The following is a 22795-nucleotide window of genomic DNA, read 5'->3' as shown; positions in this document are numbered from 1 at the left end:
AGGGTTACTGAAATTTTTATGTGAGTTGAATATTGTGCACCCATGAATAGTGTTACAGGCGAACACTGAAACTGTGTGAAAGTTCTTCACTAGAATTGCCAGGAGCCAAGTGGCCCAAGTCAATGAGTGGCAGACTGCCAGCTAGGCAGAAATGCTGAGAAGGATGAGGTGAATGCTGAAGTGACTGTGACAAGCAGGAGTGACCGAGCACCCTAGTCTGAAAATGATGCACAATGGCATAATGGCAACAGAAAGATGTTGTCATACTGGTAACAGAGCAGAGTCTCACTAGAAAGCCCAGTTACAACAAAACACTAAAAATGGAATTTCTGTAAAAAAACTAAGGACAGAGTCAGAAGTTGTAGCCTATCTTGGGGCTTACTTTGTTGCCCACTCTGAATCTTGTAGGGATAACAATGTGAAATGGGCCATAAAATCTTTGGAATTGTTGGCCGGGGAGAGATAATTTGAGGGGCACAGCTCAAACACTGGCTGCGGAATTTGAGGCACATCCTGCATGGTGGACTACACTGCAGCAACTTCATCAACAACTGATGAGAATGGACCACCTAATTCTCCTGTCTCTTCAAATTTCTTGATCATATTCTTTAGCCCCTTTATTGACATGGGGCCTCTTTACAACTGTCTGTGTTGTGATACTCCTGCAGTGTTGCTATTGCTGTCATTCTGATAAAACAGTTTTACAAGAAGTGCACAGTTCTCTTCTTGATAGCCACTGCATTCTATATGAAAAACCACAACCTTCTCAACCCTTTACAACAACAGTCACTTCACAAAGGTAATCAACATGCCTTGGTAAGCGAAAAATGGCATATTGATGTCAAAACAGGACACATTTCACATTCTGAGTGCCTAAAACGCCATATTTTCACCTGGTGGCAGAAAGTGGAACTATTCCTTTTTCAGCATACTCTGCGAGCTCATTAATCAATGAACATAAACTATGATTTTTCAGCATTCTGCAATATATACAGCCCACACTCCAGCACTCGGAACATCATCAGTTTAATTATAACCTTGTACTTGGTAGAGGAGTTGGATGTACCTGTGTCAGTGAGCTGCTGGGTTATCGTTTGGTGGTTGTGGCATAAGTCTGGCTCTGCCAAGTCCACTCTCCATGACACCTGGAAACTGGAGGGAAAAAGACTCAGTCATGCTGGAGGGGAAGGATCTCACAACGGGAAATTCAAATCAGTCTCAATTACATAGCAAAGGGTATATTGTTTATCTATAAAATTCAATTTGCAGGGGTTGGATCTCCTTTTTATTTGGTGGGAAGAGCTCAACATTCTTTGCTGTTTTGGAAGATGCGGGTCTTGTAAAATACATCGGGAAAAAGTAATTAAATAGATTGTTTTTTTTTCCAATCTCGCAAGGAATACCATCACGAAACAAGAGTCAACATAACACACCACATGTAATTACACTGTTCAAAATCTTCTGACTGCGTCTTCGCACTGAGCCCACGTTGGACGCGCCGACTGGAACATTGTGTGTTCACACGCCCACACCCTGTCCGCTTCATTGGACTGCACCATGCTCCAGTGTCTGAGAGGCAGCACTACACCCTCTCAGGCCTGCGACCACTGTTGGCTGCTACACTACCAGCCATCTGGCATTATTAGCACCTCTGTCGTGTGCCATTGCTTGGGAGAATTCTGATCAACCTGTCCTAATCAGCAGACCATAATGTCTCAGAATACAGTGCTCTTTTGTTTTTGTGACCGTCCAGCTGCCAGGTCAGCCCCACAGCCATGGCCCCTTTGTTCTTGGCGGCATCCTTTGCCACCTGAAGTGGCTACTTCTGGTTGCAGCAGCTATATAATCTGCTCCCAAACACACATCTTCCATACCTGGTCAGTGGAAGCACGTTCTCTATGGCTCGCTTTGGTGTGCAGCTACTGATTGAGTGTCTTCACAATACTACCAACAGAGGACACTGGGAGAAGCCACCCACCCACCTCTCCTGCTTCCAGTTCCCTCTTGTCTTTCCCCTCACTCCTTTGGATACTCCCTGTCAGACAAAGCATTAGGTTGCAGCAACTCTTTGATACAGGTGGCAGCAACTCTTCGATATTGATACCTTGGAAATTCCTGTTGAAACCCATGTGCTCTCCCTGTGTCTCTCTCTTTCTTGACTGGCTACTCCTGCCCAGCGAGCATCTGTAGAGTACCGCACTAAGCACTCTTTTGTCCTGAACACAGTAGTGAATTACTGTTAAATCGTCAGCTTTGAATGTTTTGGAAATATTACTTCAATCAATCAGATTGCTTGACTAATTCATTAAATCAATACCATTTGTGTGCCAGCAGTTTTTCCTTGCATTCTAGTGGTAGGATTAGATCCTCCAAATGCCCATTTTCTAAACCCTTCTCTTCTCGATTTTTTTCCCTGCATCCTGTTGGCGGATACTGGCACAGGTAGATCGTTTTGGCAGGAGGTCTGTTACATTGGAGGTAGCAAAAAATTTCAAATCACAATTCAATTGCGCTATGTCCTTAAGCAATTTGCAGACAGGTTTGACTGGAGTATGCTCAAAGTAGCACTATCAGAAACAATAAATTGATAAATCAGGTATTTGATGTTGATGGTTGGTTGGTTGGTTTGGGGAAGAAGACCAGACAGCGTGGTCATCGGTCTCATCGGATTAGGGAAGGACGGGGAAGGAAGTCGGCCGTGCCCTTTCAGAGGAACCATCCCGGCATTTGCCTGGAGTGATTTAGGGAAATCACGGAAAACCTAAATCAGGATGGCCGGACGGGGGATTGAAATTTGATGTTGAGATTGGGTTTTTAAAGCACTATATTATCTCTAAGTTGGTTCTCATCACTACACCAGGATGAAGAATGAGGAGAAGGGTCTACCATGTGACTGGATAGCAACAATAACAAACACCACTGCAAGACAGAGTTCACTGGACTGAACAGAGAAGCAGTAAACACCATACACTTAAACCACATTCCATTCTGTAGTAATAGCTGTCTCGGTTAGGTGCTAGAGGTCCCTGGAACACTCATGCATCCCACATGCTCGTGTCCCAATATCCACACCCAGTGCCCCAGGCCAGAGGTTGCATGTCTCTAGCTAATTCCTTCAATCACATACACACTCACAATTATGACGCACAGACCATCTGCTGACTGCCGGTTTGCCATACCAGCTGGGAGGGGCACGCACCAGCACTGGCCGCCCAGCAGCTGCACAACCATCACCCAGCATTCAAACACCCACGGAATGCTCAGAGATCAAATAGACTGTCACCAAGCAGTCAATCGAACAATTTACATGGAGGTAATTATCGCCCTGTGCAGATACTCATCATATTGAATCTTCTTAGATATCCACGTAAATATAGGAGAATACACACAACACAGGCAATCACGAAGACTGCCCAACACATACTGAGTATAAGTTCGCTATTCAACAGCCCAGAGGGTGCCACGAGGGCCACCGCCAGGACTTGTCCATGTGGCTGCAGGCAATAGCCAACTAGCCCGCCAGCCAGAACTTTTATTTGTACCCACTGCTCGCGACAGCCTTAAACCGGAAATGTCCATTTGTTACAGTCACTGGCTACCTACGGCCACCCACCTGGATGACAGGTAGAGTCGTCCTAGGAAACCAGCCACATATTTATTGGTGTAATTACAGTTAAACATTACAATTGCAGCCCCAGTCTGGCGACGTTCGACAATGAGTGAGGTATCGGAAATACATCCTCCTGACGACTGTGGCTCTGGAAATATCAATTACCCACGTAAATCTATATCTTTCTTATGACTGGACATAACTTTCCATGTGTTAACTTTCAGTCCCCGTACAGCCATCAATGTGTTGAAATCGCAGTTTTACATGTCAAATCCATATCACCCTTATGATTAGACACAGTCGTTTTCTATGCACATGTCAGAACACTGACCATAGTAACTTTACATCCCAAAACATATTTTATAAGCCTGTCGATCACAGCAAATCTATCACACATCCCCAGCTAAGAACATGGTGTTTGAAAAAGAAGTCTCTAGTTTTAAGTATAAATTTAATGGGGAAACCAATAAAAAATACATCATTGAGTACATATCATGAAAGAGAATTCCTTCAAGTTTTGTTTAATGTTAGTAGACGCCAACGTGGGATCCATTTGTTGCCCTGCACATCTTGAGATGATGTTCCACTTCTCGCCACCTATTCACCAACATTTTAGGTGTAACTGTCCGAACCGCCACAGCGACTCTTCCCTGTAAATGATTGATGTTTCTGCTCTTTTCACTGTACACAACATTTTTTATGTGGCTCCAAAAGACAAAGTCCAGTGGGATTAAATCTGGGCTTAATGTTGGCCCAGGTGTTGGGCCAGCCCTGTCTATCCACCATCCTGGAAAGCGAGTGTCAAGAGCCGCATGCACATGTTTACTGTAATGAGATGGAGCACCATCTTGATGGAAAAACACAAGCTCCTTTCCCACCTCAATATCGTCCATTTGGGGAAAGATGTACTCTGTCAACATGTCACAGTAAACATCCCCGTTTATTGTTTTTTCAACAAAAATGAAAAGACCAATCACACAATCTTCTGTCAAACCTCACCAGACATTAACTTTGGGAGAGTCACGTTGATGCTGAAAGACTTCATGTGGATGCTCTCGCCCCTGTAGTTATGATGGTTAACTGTTCCACTGAAATGAAATGTAGCCTCATCGTAAAAGAGAATCTGTTTTAAAAAATTGACATCATCATCAATTCTGCGTAGAAAGTCAACAGAAAAACTCATACCTTTCGATTTTATGAGTAGATTTCATTTCATGTAACAGTTGAAATTTTTAGGCATGTAACTTAAGTCTTTTACACACAACATCATACACAGTATCTTTAGGCACTCCTAATTGTAGACTATGTCTGACCAATGACTTCTTCGGGCTCCGAACACACGAAACACGGATCTGTTCAACAACATCTTCAAAAGTTCTCGGTCTACCTGGTGCTTTTGCTTTTAAAACGCTACCGAAGTCCTTGAAAGACTTTGGCCAATGACAGATAGTTTTCGCTGTTGCTGGTTCACTACCATACTGACGTCTAAAATTACGTTGCACTGTTGTAACTGACTTAGTTTTCACAAGCCAAATAACACACTGCACAATCTATTGCAGAGTACACATTGTTGCTGAGTTGCTCTGCACTGCACTGCATGTACGCCTGGGCTGAACTGAGAGAACAGAGGAAAAAACAGCACTGGTGCCGCCTCAAGGTCAAGCAGACCTGCCAACTATAGGGGCGCCAAACTTGGAGAGCTGATGAATCAACGTAACGTCATAAGCGTGTGACTGCGTGTGAGATCGCTCTCTAAGTTCTCATATATTTTTTGGGTTTCAGATATATATTTTAACAGTTTTTGTGATAATATTTACTATATGGGTGACTTATTAGTGGTTTCTTCATTCACCTCTGCCTTTCTTGTGTTGTGACCTGATATTTGTGAGTGTTTTGTATCGAACAACTTAACCTCTTACCTGTGTTTACATTCCGCGCTGACCAGTTGCAGCTGTAGTGGCGCATCGAAAGCTAAGTACTAATTAATTATTTGTGTATAGTGGTTTATTTAGGAACTTTAGTAGTCTTCAACCGGTGTTCTTGGTGTTTTCTGGTGAAATAATTTCAGAAGAAATTTTTGGGAACTGTTTTCAGTTTCGTTACTGTGTCATTAGACGTTTGATTTTCTTTTTGTGTTAGTCTTTTGTTATATTCTCATTTGCTGTTGATTAATATTGTCAATAATAGTAGTTACTTCCCTTGTAGAGCAAGTTTCTGATTATTGTAGTCAGTTTTTTAACATCTTCTTATTGTAGTAGTGGAACTTAGATAAAGTAGTTTTCTTTTTTCGATAACTGTAAAATTTTACCATGAGTGAGAAGTTTGATCTTTGCCGTAGGTTTGTGAGTACCGGATTGCGGTGTGAGACTTGTTCGAAGTATTTTCACTGGGGGGAATGCAGTGGGGAAGCCAGTGGGCATTCTGGTGAGATCCTCTCCTGGAACTGCAGGTTATGTAGCAAGAGTAAGTTGACAGAGGAGCAGGAGCGTAAGATCTGTGCCCTTCAGTTGCAGTTGAAAAACGTACAGGAGGAGCTAGATAGGATGAGGAGGGAGAAGGGGGTTGGGGAATGGGAGCTGGCTGTTGGCAAGAGATCTGCTAGGAGAAGGAGATTTTCAGATAGTTTTACTATTGATGTTTGCAATAGATGTGACCAACTGTCAGAGTCTAGTGGAAAGGAATCTCTAGTAGCTGTAGATGTAGGAAGTATGCAGCAGACCTCAGCAGTTATGGTGGCTGGGACAGTTGCAAAGTCTAAGAGAAAGAAGAAGGTTCTGCTGTTAGGTAGTTCTCATAGTAGAAGTGTAGGCCAGCAGTTGCAGGAAGTGTTGGGGAGTGAGTACCAAGGCACCAACATTGTGAAGCCTAATGCAGGATTGGCTTAGGTGACTGTTAACATAGGGGGGTTATGTAGGGATTTTACTGAAGAGAATCAGGTAGTGATTGTGGGTGGGGCTGGTAATAGTATTGATAGGGCTGAGGAGTATGACATAGAAGGTGACCTGGAAAAGATAGCCATTCAGACTGGCAACACGAATGTGCATTTCGTGGAACTGTTTCAGTGTCACGATCGGCCTCTTATTGATACAGTCATCAGGCGTAATAACATGAGACTTGGGGGTGCGCTGATGACAGAAGGCATGAGTCACATTTCACTGGTGTCGGTGGAGTCTATCAACAGGATGGGTTTCACTAGACATGGCCTGCACCTCAATAGGTATGGAAAGGGGAGGTTGGCAAAGCTTATAGGTGACAGCATAGGTGGGGAAGGTGGGATCACTCATGGGAAAATTCCTGTAGTAGTGGGTATTAGAGCTGTACCTTTTTTAGATTGAAGTCAGCTGACAGGTATTCCTGCTTAAGAGAAGTCTCTCTAACAATAGAACCACTTTCGACAAAGCTTAGGTATCCGATTAATGAGGGAATTAGTATATTTCATCAAAATATACAAGGTATTAGAAATAAAGTTAGTGAACTGCTTATAGATGTTGAATCTGAAATTATTGGTATAGCTGAACATTTCTTAAAGAAGGAGATAATTCAGAGGCTTCCTTTACCAGGATACAGGTTGGCTGGCAGCTTTTCTAGGAGCTCTTTGCGGTGCGGAGGAGTAGCCATGTATGTGAAAAACGGTATCCCATTTGAGTCAATTGATGTTTCAAAGTACTGCACTGTAAAGGTGTTTGAATGTTGTGCAGGTGTGGTTAAATTTAGTGGAGCTAAACTTCATACTGTTGTTATTTATAGATCCCCAGACTCCGATTTCACAACATTTTTGCTAAAGCTAGAGGAGGTTCTTGGTTCACTTAATTGGAAATACAAAAAGTTAGTTATATGTTCAAGGAAAAGGATGCTGGCAGACCTCCTTAATTCATATAATCTTATGCAAACCGTATTCTTTCCAACAAGAGTGCAAGGGAACAGTAGAACAACCATAGACAACATTTTTGTTCATTCCACATTACTAGAAGGGCATTCTGTTAGCAAAAAGGTGAATGGCCTTTCAGATCATGATGCACTAATTTTAACCCTAAAAGATTTTTGTGCTGCAACACATGTTAAATATAGTTATCAACTTCTTAGGAAAGCTGATCCAGTTGCTGTAGAGACCTTTGTAAACCGTATCAAGGAACAAGAATGGCAAGATGTTTATAGTGCTGATACAGTAGACGATAAATATAATGCTTTCCTCAAAACTTTTCTCGTGCTTTTTGAAAGTTGCTTTCTATTAGAACGTTCAAAACAGGGTACTAGCACAAACAGGCAGCCTGGGTGGCTGACTAGAGGGATAATAATATGCTGTAGAACAAAGTGGCAATTATATCAAAACATTAGAAGCAGTCAAAGACTAAATGCAGCAGCCCATTACAAACAGTATTGTAAGGTGCTTAAAAAAGTTATTAGGAAGCCAAAACGTTTGTGGTATGCAAATAGAATAGCTAAGTCTCAGGATAAAATTAAAACCATATGATCAGTCGTAAAGGAAGTGGCTGGTGTGCAGAGAGAGGTCGAGGATATAGAATCAGTGCAAAGTGGGAATGTCCGTGTTACTTATAAGTTGCATATATGTACAGTATTTAATAATCACTTTCTGAATATAGCAGGTGAACTAAATAGAAACCTAGTCCCAACAGGGAATCATATAGCACTCGTAGAAGAAAGTGTTCCGAGACTGTTACCTGAAATGCTCCTCCATGATACTGACAAGAGGGAGATTGTGCTAATAATTAAATCACTAAAGACCAATAACTCTCATGGATATGACGGGGTATCTAGCAGAATACTGAAGTATTGTTCTATGTATGTTAGCCCAGTACTTAGCCATATCTATAACTTTTCCTTTAGGAGTGGTCGGTTTCCTGACCGAATAAAGTACTTGGTAGTGAAGCCACTCTATAAAAAGGGAGGCAGGGATAATGTTGACAATTATAGACCTATTTCTATGCCATCGGTGTTTGCTAAAGTTATCGAAAGGGTTGTATATACAAGGTTACTGGAGCATTTAAATTCACATAACTTGCTGTCAAATGTACAGTTTGGTTTTAGAAATGGTTTAAGAACTGAAAATGCTATATTTTCTTTTCTGTGTGAGGTTTTGGACGGATTAAATAAAAGGTTGCGAACACTGTTTTCTTTGATTTAACGAAACCTTTTGACTGTGTTGACCACAAAATATTACTGCAGAAGTTGGACCATTATGGAGTAAGGGGAGTAGCTTACAATTGGTTCACCTCTTACTTTAAGAACAGAAAGCAGAAGGTAATTCTCCGCAATATTGAGAGTGGTAGTGATGTTCAGTCCCAATGGGGCACTGTTAAGTGGGGCGTTCCCCAAGGGTTGGTGCTGGGGCCACTGCTGTTTCTTATTTATATAAATGAGATGCCTTCTAGTATTACAGGTGATTCAAAAATATTTCTGTTTGCTGATGACATCAGCTTGATAGTGAAGAATCTTGTGTGTAATATTGAAACAGTAACAAATAATGTAGTTCATGAAATAAGTTCGTGGCTTGTGGAAAATAATTTGATGCTAAATCACAGTAAGACTCAGTTTTTACAGTTTCTAACTCACAATTGAACAAGAACCGATATTTTGATCAGACAGAATGGGCATATTATAAGCGAGACGGAACAGTTCAAGTTCCTAGGCTTTCGGATGGATAGTAAGCTGTTGTTCAGGAACTTCTTCAGAAACTAAATGCTGCTTTATATACCATTAAAACAGTATCTGAAATAAGTGACAGTTCAACACGAAAAGTAGTCCACTTCGCATATTTTCATACTCTTATGTCATATGGTATTACTTTTTGGGGTAATTCCTCTGATTCAAAAAGGGTATTTTTGGCTCAAAAACGGGCTGTTCGAGCTATGTGTGGTGTAAGTTCGAGAACCTCTTGTCGACCGCTATTCAATAGTCTGGGAATTCTGACATTGCCCTCACAGTATATATTTTCTTTAATGTCGTTTGTTGTTAGCAATATTAGCTTATTCCCAAGAGTTAGCAGCTTTCACTCAGTTAATACTAGGCAGAAATCAAATCTGCATGTGAAATGCACTTCCTTGACTCTTGTGCAGAAAGGAGTGCAGTATTCTGCTGTATCAATTTTCAATAAGCTACCACAAGAACTCAAAAATCATAGCGGTAGCCCAAACACTTTTAAGTCTGAACTGAAGAGTTTCCTCGTGGTACACTCCTTCTATTCTGTCGAGGATCTCCTGGAAGAGCTGAAAAATTAAGCAAATTCCAATGTTACATTGTTGATTTTCTTTATTTAAACTTACGAATTGTCGCCTGAATATGTTTCTTATATTTCATTTTATCTGTTTCTACTATTGTGTTATAATTTCATGTATTGACTCGTTCCATGACCATAGAGACTTCTCCTTAATTTGGTCCCACGGAACAATAAATAAATAAATAAACTAGAATAGTGTATGCGACTCTGTACAGATTTTAGATACATTGAAACTAGGGGGTTCTGTTTCAAACGCACTGTGTAATACTTCGCTACTTCGCCAGTAACTGAATGCTGGTGGCACCAAGCAATACTGAGTGAAAATCCAGGATGGATGGACAAGCTCCATTCGTTTTTCTAGTGAGTGGTACCAGTGTGTCTTAGGAAGAGAGACGCAATCATCTTATAAGCAACCAGTTATTAAAAACATGATCACAATAAGTATGTTACTGTCACCGTGCATAAAAACTGGTCTCCGTTCTACAGACACACACAAGTAATGGTAACGATATCAATGTTAAAAACTATACACGCTTTAAAAACTGCAGGTCCACGTCGCCAGTGTGTAAGCTCATAATAAAATCACCCATTTTACCGAATTTAGAAAGTGATTCGGATAAGCAACATGGTATCAACCAGCCATCATTTGCAACTCCCTTACGCCACTGCTAGATTTATTCCATGCTAACAAACAGTATCTGAATACCATGCAGACAGTGTAACAGACGATATGCTATACATCCATGCGGTTATAGGCGAGGGAGGATGGTGGTTGATTGAGAATAGTCATATACGGATGATGGTGTGCTGTGTGAGAAATCACTTAAAAAATGCAACACTAGATTGAAGTCGTAAAAATGCAGAAAATCCTGTTAGCAATACATTGGCTTTTCAGATCTATAGTGTTATCCTTTCTGCCAGAAACGTTGTCTGCAATTTGGAAACAAGTCTCTCCATTTAACCACACACTTGTACTGGATCCTATGGAGATGTCTTTTAATGATTACAGCCACTGGTGAATCATAATCGTGGCACTCTCATGTTCCGAATGAGACATGTTTTGGGACCCTTCTGCTAGGGATCGCATATGGAAAAACTCCAGTGTGGTTTTAGACAGCCTTTCTGCATCTTGCAACTGTTCCTCAGTCTCTGCTCCACCCTCCATCCAGCTTTGTCCACGTGATAATTCCAATTTAATTCGTAATTGAGCGGCAGTCAGAGAGCACTATATCTACCACCTTTTGCATCTTGTGGAGAAACAGGATGAGCTGAGTTAATGTGACAGGATTGTGTTTTGATCACTTGGTGGAAATGGGAACATGTTGGCATAGCTCCTCCAGCCGTGTACAAGTTGTAATGTGTAACACCAGTGCCACACCAAGCTTTCTCTTGCAACACGAGGTAGTAGAAAAGAGAGTGTGAATAGCTATGGTGGTGCTCCTTATCAGTAAAATTATAAAGACTTCACGTCATATGAGAACTGTAACAAGGATGAGGATTTTACTACTGTACTGCAGGGCATTTCCAGTAGAGAACTTGACATGGTCTTACCAGATCCCTCTCTTCCAATATATCGCAAACAAATACCGTCTGTGTGCTGGCATCGGGTGTATTAAATATAAAGGTATTGCCAAAGCAGGTGACCAGTGATCAAAGTCTCTTGCACAGACCAGTGTAAAGTTTCGTTTCCCTTACTATGGGAGGACCATATGCCACAGACTATAAATCACAAGAGAGGGTTCCTGTGTTGTTTTTCATAAGCACTTCGATACATTGTTTTCTGCTGTAATACATCCAAGACGTGTATGACTACAGCTTTGTATTCTGCCACACTTTTTTTTTTGATCCATTATCTCTCACAGAAAACTGGACATCATATGTTGTAAACTATGATGTTCCCACAAAACAGGTTGGTTGAAATAAAAGACCGAGGCAGTGTTTCTTATGGACAAAAATGTGACATACATCACAACATATGGAAACTGGAAGAGTTTGTGGCATATTGGAGCATTTCCAAACAGCTGTCTGAAGGTGATGATCCCCACATTTAATCTCATCTTCCACAGTGATCAGGTAGCAGATGTCTCAGTGTTCTGTTTTTTGAAGAGACCCTGAGCATTGATTCCTCAAGTTGGTGGTGTATATTGCACCCAGGTATATGATCGCTGCTTTGGTGCCCTACGTGGTAGTCATCCTGACTTCCAAATCTTTGGACACTGCATCTTTCATTTTTATGACTTAGAATGCATAATCACGTACTGAATAAGAAGGTATTCTGCAGGACTTAAGCCCACAGAGCACAGATAGTATGCACAATCAGTTGTCAACTGCGCTGATGGAGGAATGGAATGATTTTCATACCTCCAGACGAGCATGCAAGTACCCTCATCCCTCCACATTTTTTGTTGTATTTTAATCAGTATTAAATATTTTCCATCAATTTTCCTATTTTTTCCTAAGTTTTTCATAATTTTAGCGCATGATACTCAATTACTCAAGGTCCAAACCACCACTCTCGACGGGTTGTTGTGTCAGCAAATCGTCTCATCGCGTCGATCTCATGACGCTATTAGCCAATGACATTGCAGCGTGGTTCTCAATTTCTGTATCACTGCTAAACCACTCCCTCCATCTCTTTGTGAGGCTCATATACATGTGGACATATCATAAATCCCGCTACACAGCCTACATCACATGACACAAATACTGATTCATAGTGTGGGGAACAGCCATCAGCAGAGAGGAGGTGCAAAAGAACTATGTTCCTCAGCTCACACACTTTATAAAATAGGTAAGAGTTTATTATGATTTTCCATCTCCCCCTCTGTGAAATAGTCACATATATTCTCGCATTCATGAGATAAAATCAGAGATTCAAACCTCTGGCACTTAGTCCTCTATTTGAAAATGAGCTACCTCTTCGTTGAACCTATAGGATAAGGACCCTGAGCAAAATGGGTGTCATAAGTCAATCAAGTTGGCTCCTGAATGTGTGCAACCCACACTAACAAAATGCACCAGAATGAAGGTTATCCTACTATCGACATTCTGTGTTGCCTCACGATGTACGGAGTCGACATCATGGCTGCTATATCTTGTGTAGTTGGTCTGATGTGTGTGGCTGCAATTCGCTGCTGCACTACTCTCACTATCTAGTGTGTGGGAGAGGCGATCTACTGGTCTTCTTCAGCAACTGCCAGCCATTCACTGCTGTACTTCTTCTCTGTTTAGCCTGTGAGAGAAGTGAGCTCATGGGCGTCTTCCATAACTGCCTTATGGATCACATTTGGCAGTCAGTCATAGCTTTCCCATCCGAATATTTTTTTTCGATTCCATTTCTTCGATTCGCTGGTACTATTTGATGAATTTCTCTGTCGTTGTTACATCATTTACCAGAAGGGCTTGGTACATGTCATATGCAATTCTTTCCATCAAATATGAGATTTTGTCAGTTTCTGTGATACTCTGGTTCGCGATGTAGACTAGGGCCAATGAATTCTCTACTACAACTGTGTCGCTTACCCACAACATCTGGCCCTGTACTTCAGTTGTTCTTGCACTGAGTGAAAACGTTTTCTTCAGTTCGACCTGGAACTTGTCCTAGTTACTGAGCTTCTCTTTGTTCTTCTCAAACCACTGCTGGCGTGTGCAGTCCAGGTAGACATACACATTTGCCAAGCATGTCATGTCACCACACTAGTTGTATTTGCGCAGTCGATTCTTTTCAGCCTTTCTCTTGGGTCCTGACTAGCGTCTCTGGAAAACTCTGATAGATGCCCGATGTGCAGCTGACTTACTGCTGTTTTAGAATCCACCTGTCTCATGAATATACGGATCTTAGGAACGATGTGATGCTTGTTTTCCAGTTCCTGTCTGTGTAGGCGACGGCTTTTACGTTCGGTAGCTTAATGGGAGCCCCGGTGATGTAAATGCTTTTGAGTACCTCGTGTCTCGACCAGACAGTACTACGTCGAAGCCACAGTCAAGCCCTGATCTGAAGACAGGGTCGCCTGTGAAGTGACGATACAACACTTGAAACTGAACGACTGCTGGTGGCCGGCCGGTGTGGTCGTGCGGTTCTAAGCGCTTCAGTTTGGAACCGCGTGACCGCTACGGTCGCAGGTTCGAATCCTGCCTCGGGCATGGATGTGTGTGATGTCCTTAGGTTAGTTAGGTTTAAGTAGTTCTAAGTTCTAGGGGACTGATGACCTCAGAAGTTAAGTCCCATAGTTCTCAGAGCCATTTGAACCATTTGACTGCTGGTGGCCAGGGTTGAACTGGCGACTCACATCATGTCAGCCACGAAAGCTAAACACTATGGCATTGCACCACAGGTGGTCCATAGGTGTCGAAATAGTATTAAGAAACGTATTCAAGACGAAGAATGGAAATGTACCCTACGTTCGCTATGTGAATTGCAATATTACACCAACGTACAGCGAGAAGAGAACAGATCTCTTGGATGGAGACTGCAGCTATTTATTCAAACACAGAGTGTTCTAGAATGCTGCTATTTATGTAAACACGGAATATTGCAGAATATACAGTCATTATAGACATAAGATTTTTCTGTAACCTGTCAGAAATGAGAAAGACTGAAGGACTGCTGGTGGTCAGGGTTGAACTGGCGACTCGCAGCATGTCAGCCACCAAAGCTAAACACTATGGCATTGCACCACAGGTGGTCCATAGGTGTCGAAATAGTATTAAGAAACGTATTCAAGACGAAGAATGTAAATGTACCCTACATTCGCTATGTGAATTGCAAGATTATCTTCAAGTGTAATATTAACTTTCTATATGTTGTGTAATTTCGCCTTTATGAAAGTTCGTTTTAGGTGTAATTATTTTTTCATCTTGATGCAGCATGTGTAGTAGGCAACAACTCGAAATTTCACCATAATGTGTATATCTAAATTTGTCTATATATCTTGCCTCTGGTATTGTTAAGTGTTAGGGACGCTGCCCTGATCGCTAACTGGTTGCTCTGCTACAGCTATGGTATCACGTGAACTGTATTATTTGGTCAAATGAGATCACTTGAATGAAGTGGATAGTAGCTGGAGACGATGTTGTAAATATAATCAGTAAATATTGGTGAAGGCAACTGGATTGTAGTCGAATTAATTAAGTGATACTGAAGCAACTAGAGTAGGAAATTAGAACTGAACATGGTTGACGATTTTTTCGATTTGGCTAACGAAATAGGTGACTATGGTGGAAGTAAAGAGGACGTAAATAATTTTAGACTGGTAATAGCTAAAAAAAATATTCTCGGAAAAGACAATTCTTTTAATCTTCGTGTCTGACTACCTCAATCTGTATAATGATGTCCCCATACATTAAGGTGAAAAAAGTCATGAGATTTCTCCTAATATTGTGTAGAACCTCCTTTTTCCCAACATAGTTTGCCAATGCAGAATTTTGTTCAAAAACTGACCTCTGTTATGTTCGATAAATCTTCGATGGGATTCATGTTGGGCGATGTGGGTGACCAAATCAATTGCTTGAATTGTCCAGAATGTTCTTGAAACCTAACTTGAACAATTGTTCCTGGTACATGGCATATTGTCATGTAGCCCATGAATGGCTGCAAATGATCTCCAAGTAGCCGAACATTAATATTTCCATTCACAACTTGGGGCCATAGCATCGTGTAGTCTGCACCACACTCGAACCTACCAACAGCTCTTACCAACCAAATTCTGGGCTCATCACTCCAGGCCACGGATTTCCAGTCATCTGGGGTCCAACTGATATAGTCACGAGTCCAAGAGAGGTGCTGCATGTTACGGCATAAAGTCAAGTGCCGACATGCCAGTTGAGAACAACAGAAAAGAGATGGCTGTGAAAAGACGTCAGCCAATTGCATGTTCCAAAATGACAATGTCACAGCACAGGCCCTATGTGAATAAGCACCACGACCAGCTGCTGATGGCCCAGTTTAGTAGCAGCTTCAAGACTAGTGACCTGGATAGCAGCATCAATGCTAGATCGCTTCGCTTGTACCCTCTATGTAGCACAGACTTGGGATTGTCTTGACTGAAGAAGATCGATTATTTTGTACACATCTGTGTAACTGTAAAAGTTAAGTACTGTAATGTTCTTTTAGTAATAAAACTCATTAATAGGTTTGTTTGAATGTTTGTCTAGCGAACCGAGTATGGAGGCTTCCGACACGCCACATATTTGGCGATGAGGAGGTGAACGAACACCAATGTGACAACCCAGATCATGGCTGCCACAATTTTGTTTTGTCGTGGGTTTTTGTGTTTTTCTGGTGCAGTAATGCTACCTTGTCTTTTCTTTGCAGGAATGTGTTTACAGTGTTAACAGTGTCTCTTATACCGTTTTTCCCATTCAGTGTTTTCAGATGGGCATTGCAGAAATTTTCTTTGCTTGTGTGCTTATTTTTATTGCTTGCATTGTTTGTTTATTGCGTTTGCCCATTATTCCACAATGAGCAACACACGTCTCCCACCCCCTGATCAGGCACCTCAGCTGCAAGCGATAGATGCATCACAGCTAACACAGATGTTACAGTTTCAGACGCAACAGACAGTAACTCTACTGAACACGTGTAACTGGGTTTTCTCTTTTGATGCTAGTCAATTGTCAGGATGAGCATTACTGCAAAGGGCATTTGATTCTAAAGCATTATGTCAGGGTGAAAAACACTAAATAAATTACTTTTTCTCTCTTAACAACATGTGGGCAAGGTGGGTTCTTCCTTGGCTCAGGTATGAGGTAGAATGAAACAGCATTCTTACATAAGATAACTTTTATTGAAAGCTTTGTACAATGGTTTCCTTACTGGATTGTTCTGGCTGGGAGAGCGGCAGCTGTGTCGTTTGCGAAGCCTTCTGCTTGCGTGAGCAGCGGCGTCTGATTACGCGTGGTGGTGTGTATCTCCTGTCGCTGTTTTGCCCAGTTGCCTGGAGACGCACGTCGTGAGGTGGCCCGTTTAATTATTGAGAACGAAGTCGTGAATCAGATGGTGATACCTTGGATGTGGCATCCCTGTGTTTCTCTTCTCTATGCGGCCACGTGTGTTTTGCGTCGGCCAGTGGAGCGGCGCGGCGGGGGAAGACCAGTGTCCGGGACTCGAAAAACGGACTCCAGCTTACCAGTCTACGGCTGACAGATCTTCATCACCAGCTCAAAGGTGACTGCTGGTGTGAGGCTGTCTCCTTCCTGTCCTCACGAGTAACCCGGGTACATAAAAATCAGTCTTCAAATACCTTCTAACTTGTGTCTTCTGGCAGCGAGGCTGCTGCTTGCTATTCCATTACAGCAGCGGGCTTGGTGCTTCTGTGTACGATATAGTCTCTTCCTGCATGACAGGTCTTCAGCACCAAAACTGAACTGAAAACTACTGTCGGGCCCACTGCATCTCGCGTATTTATTTACTTCAGTGGAAGTGAATGACTTCACGGTCATTGCCTCTTCTGTCACGTTGAAAAGCTTCTTGAAGAATCTTCTTAACGTCAGTCATTGGCTCTTGGAATGTAGCGAGGGCCTTTGATCACATGTGACAATTGAGAAACACATGAGCCGGTCGGGCGATGCCCTGATGGCTGAATTGACAGCTTCCGCTTATGTGGGGAGGGCGATGGCATCTCCTGAATGTGCTGACTTGCAAGCACTGGCGGTTGCCACTGCCGTTCTGCCCGCTGTTTGCCAGTGTGTAATTCTTCTAAACTAAACTAAGTTTTACATTTATTTTCTAATTTCTACTTCACTTCACATTGATTTCACTAATTTATTTACCTATCTTAAGTACCACTCAACATTCGTCCACTCTTCGGAGAAATTCGCCCTCGAATTTACCACTCGACATTCCTCCACTCTTCACACGGCAAAAGCACTAACACAAGCAATGAAAACTCTCGACGTAGACGATTACACACGCTTCACATTAAGTATGTTGAAAATATTTTATCACTTTACTAAAGCACTGTACGCTCATGAATCACATAGTTCACACATAAATCGTTATAATAAGTGTAACAAATCGTGATGACAATGAATAAACAAAAATAGATTTTTCACTTAGAAAATTACATAGCAACACCTGTTTAATCTACCCTATATTAATGCAAGAATATCTATTCTACAGTATTGTTTATTTTAACATGAGACTGTTTAACAAAGGCTGACGTACAATAAACAAAATTAATACACTAATACTCAAAAGTAAGCACTGAAGTACACCAGTTAAGAGTGTGGTATTCAGTTAACAGGGATTTGGTGAAGTGGTATATTACTATTTTTCTTATTTTTTCGTCTTAAATAAAACAAAACTGTACAAAGCAGAAACACCAAAACAAAGGTTCCAGATATACCCGTTCCTAGCTTTATAATTTTAGTTTTGTGTTCACTTTTTAACTTTAAGACATAACATTGGCATCAATTTTGCCTTGCTGTGAGTTTATGAACATATCTAATGACTTCAGAAGGGAACTGTCAAGGGAGTCATGTTTAGGACAGGTTTTGAGTAGGATATGAAAAAAAAGCAAACAACATGGCTATGGACCTACCAACCTAGTAAAAACAAAAACAAAGAAAAGAAGGAATACATTGTTAACTACAAGATCTACATGTTTCTACGTTCAACTTCTTTTTTCTTAAAAAATAAACCATTATCATTTATTAATTATTAACATTTGTATACTATCCACAGTCTACTATGATTCAACTAGGACATTTGCACCCTTGGTCGAAGATTTTATGGTGCCATGTCTGTTTGTTGTGCTGGCGTGGCCATTCTTTTTCCTTTTCGGGCACTTCCTCCACCCTTCAGAAAAGCAGACATTATTGTTGAAGGAATTACATCTGGAGAGCCCTTACAAGGTTTTAAACAACTTGCATGGACAATAGTAGTTCGGGTGGGCAGTTGCAGTTTAACGTTGACTGGTGACGTGATCTCAATAATTTGATAAGGACCTCTGTAGTTTGTTACTAATTTCTTCGTTTTTCCTATCGCAATGTATGGGGTTGACAGCATCACCCACTGACCGACTTTGTAATTTGGATATTTAGCTTAGGCATTACCTAATCTTTCCTGTCGTTCCAAAGCCTTTGTATTAGATTTTTGAACCTTTTTCCATACATCCTTCATCATTCGACAGAAATCTTTTACTGTTTCTCCGACTTTTCCGTTTTTCTGCCTGATTACATCAAAAGGGGACGGCATTTTTCTCCCATAGACCACTTCATAAGGTGACATGCCAGTTGCTTCATGCGTTTTGGCGTTGTATATCGACATGATTATTGGTAAATACGTATCCCAATTAGAATGTTGTTCGTTAATATAATAACTAAGCGTCTTGCCAATTGTCCGATGAACTCTTTCTGTGTGTCTGTTGCACTGAGGGTGTAACGGAGTTGTGCGTAATTTATGTATTTTTAGTAAGTGGCATAGCTGTTTCATTAATTCAACGTAAAATTAGATCCCTGATCTGTGATAATAGCTTCAGGTACGCCAAATTTAAGTATCCAGTTGTTAACTAAATCTTGGGCAACTGTATTTGCTTGCTGATATGGGAGACTCACCACAGCTAGATAGCGTGATAAGTGATGTATAATCGTAAGAATATACTTATTACCAGCAGGTGTTTTATGAAATGGTCCGTAGATATATACTCCGCAGATTTGGAATGGACACGAAGCCTCGGGGAGCCTCTGTAAGGGAATTTTTAAACGAGAAAGTTCAGCTCATTGTGTGCACGCAATGCAATTGCGAACGTACTGCGCATCATCCTGCTTTCTGATTTGCCACCAAAATCGCTCAGCTAAGCCTCTTTCGATTGTCCACTGTCCACCGTGTCCTACAAGGATGGGCCTCTGCCATTATCTCATGTCTAAGGTGTTGGGGAACAACAATTCGCGGTCCAAGTTTTGTTTTACGGCATAATACACCACCTTCAAAGCAAAATTGTTTTTGAGTTGCGTATTTTTTGCATTCTGTATCCTCATCTTGTGCCTTTCTCCAGTCCTCAGTATCTCGGCCTGTTGCTTCCAAAAGTGCTATTTTCCGACTTAGGCAATCTGCATTCGTGTGTTTTTTGCCTGGTTTATGGATAACTTCGAAATCCATTTCGGAAAGACATAGGGCCCAACGGGTGAGATGACTAGATGGATCCTTTAACCCAAGCAACCATTTTAAAGCTGCGTGGTCTGTAATAACCTTTAATTTCCTACCATACAAGTAGCATATTTGATGCCATAAATAACACTTAACAATTCTTTCTCCGTTGTGGAATAATTTCTTTCTGCCATTGTTAGTTGTCTCGAAGCGTAGGCTATGGGGTGTTCCGCGCCATTAATATTCTGACCTAAAACAACTCCTACTGAATGACCACTTGCGTCACAGGATAAAATAAATTCTTTATTATAATCTGGGTAGGCTAATACTGGACTGTGTGTTAACTTATCTTTAAGGGTTTGAAATGCTGATTCACAATCTTCAGACCAATGAAATTTTGCACCCTTTTTCAATAATTTGGTTAAGGGTCGGGCAATTTCAGCAAAATTTTGAACATATTTTCGGTATTACGATGCAAGACCAATGCAACGTTGTACTTCCTTAACGCTTTGTGGTGTTGGGAAGTCCTTAACTGCCGAAATTAATCGAGGATCTGTTTTAATTCCTTTTTCACTAATGACATGCCCTCCTAGGTATGTAACCTCTGTCAATGCAAAACTACATTTTTTCTATATTTAATGTTAATTTAGCTTTTCTAGGTCTCTGAAAAACGTTACGCAGATGCACAGCATGTTCATTAAAGTCTTTGGAGAATACTATAATATCATCTAGATATACACAACATTGGTGAGTTTTGAGTCCTCGCAATACTCCATCGAGTAGTCTTTGAAAAGTTGCTGGTTCATTTTTCAAACCGAAAGGCATTCTTTTAAATTGCCAGTGGCCTCCAGGGGTAGAAAATGGTGTTTTATGCCTATCTTAAGGTGCAACTTCCAATCGATGATATCCGCTACGTAAATCGATCGTTGAAAAGTATTTACAGTAACCCAAACTGTCAATGATATCTGCAATGTTTGGAAGAGGATAAACATCTGAGATAGTTTGTTTGTTAAGGTGTCTGTAGTCACAACAAAATCTATATCGTTTCGTACCGTCGGGAGACTTCTTTGGAATAATTACAATATTTGAATTATAAGGCGAATCAGAATATTCTATAATTCCATCTTTTAGATGCTGTTCTAAAAATTCATCCAGTACTGGCTGTAAGTGATGCGGAACTCTATAAGGCTTCCTATAAACTGGAGGGCTATTTCCTGTTGGGATCCTATGCTGTGTGATATCTGTTGCTGGCAGTGGACCTTCTGCATTAAATAAATCTTGGAACTCAACTAAAACTGCTTCTATCGTGTCTCTGTCATTTCCTTTCAAATATTCAATCTTCTGGCGTAATGCGGTTTTATAGGCGTCTGGCTTCTGACCATCAGCAATATCTGACCAAATGAAATCTTCTTCTTCAAAAGTACTGACTGTAGCTACTAATATTCCCTTATGCAACTCTTTGTCCTCCACTCCGAAATTGTCTATATGTACTGGTACTTTTCTTTCTCCCTCAACGTCTTGAACCCGTACAACACTGCTACGTACAAAACAATGTGATACATCTAATTCCTCATTTTCCTCTAATGGCTCTATTAGACGCATTGTATCTGTAGGTACCTCGGGGTCAACGGTCATCCAAAAACGTTTTCCTGAGCCAAATGGTATCTTATCCCGCGAATCAACCTTCAAGGACGTTACACGCAGTGTAGTTGATTTCGTCTTCCGGTTGGGGAAATCTTGCGGCAGCGGGCCCTTTGCAGCGGTGTCACCTAGCTGAAACACTATTCCGCTAAGTTCTACAGTTTGCCGTATGAGGTCGATTTTAGCGTGATGTTTATTCAGGAAATCCAGCCCTAGGATCGCGTCGTACCCGTCAGTTATCTTTGTTACCACTTCTACATCTTATTGAAATTGTACACCGTGAATATAGAAAATCAATGATGTACATCCGAATGACTTTACTGTACCTCCTCCTGCCCCACTCAGTCTATACCTTGGAAGGTCATGTTTCTTTTCTCCAATGCATTCATTACTCACTATTGATACGTTTGCGCCTGTATCCACCAGTACCCTTGCCTTTTTATCCTGTATGGTAGCAGATAACCAGCATTCCGCCTTCACATTCGCCTAAATTGCATGAAATTTCATTGGGAACGCCTGGCGGCGGCTCCGACATTCCCGTTTGAATTTAACTGATTTCTATTGCCAAAAACTTTCTTAGACCTGCATTCCTTGAATGTGTGACCTATTCTTTGACAATTAGTGCATTGACGTTGTCTGCAGTTTTTTGCTATATGTCCCTGTCGATCGCACCTAAAACATCGTACTCCTGCTGAAAATACATTTCGCTTCTCCTTGTATCTGGTGGCAATGTCTATTTCTTCGAAAGCCGTCGCCATAGATACAGCTTCTGCTAAATTTTTAGGAAACTCTGCCCTGACACGACGGGACGTTTCAGGAGGTAACCCACGTAAAAATGTATCCAGAGTTCTATCTTCTGCTTCTTGTAAAATAACCTTATTTGCTTCATCACTAGTTGTCAACTGATAGGTGTTAATATTAACTTTTCTAATACTATCTACAAAGCTTTCTAACAACTCGTTTTGCCTCTGAGTGATAGTGTTTAATTTTTCCCTATAAAATCTACAGCTGTTCTGTTTTTGAAAACGATTAAGTAATCCTTTCTGCAATTCCTCAAATGTTGGAGCATTTCGTAATTCTTCATGGTATAATAAGTGTGCTGTAGCCTCTCCTATCAATCTTAACTTTGTCATTTGTAAGAGCTGTTCATCTGACCATGATCCTAACTTTGCAGCTGCTACTAAATCATCAAAAAAGGCAGTTATGTCCTTGTCAGGTTTAC

The sequence above is a fragment of the Schistocerca nitens genome, chromosome 3, assembly GCF_023898315.1.
Source record: "Schistocerca nitens isolate TAMUIC-IGC-003100 chromosome 3, iqSchNite1.1, whole genome shotgun sequence".
In the NCBI taxonomy this organism is placed as follows: domain Eukaryota; kingdom Metazoa; phylum Arthropoda; class Insecta; order Orthoptera; family Acrididae; genus Schistocerca; species Schistocerca nitens.
This window is presented reverse-complemented; position numbering follows the sequence as displayed.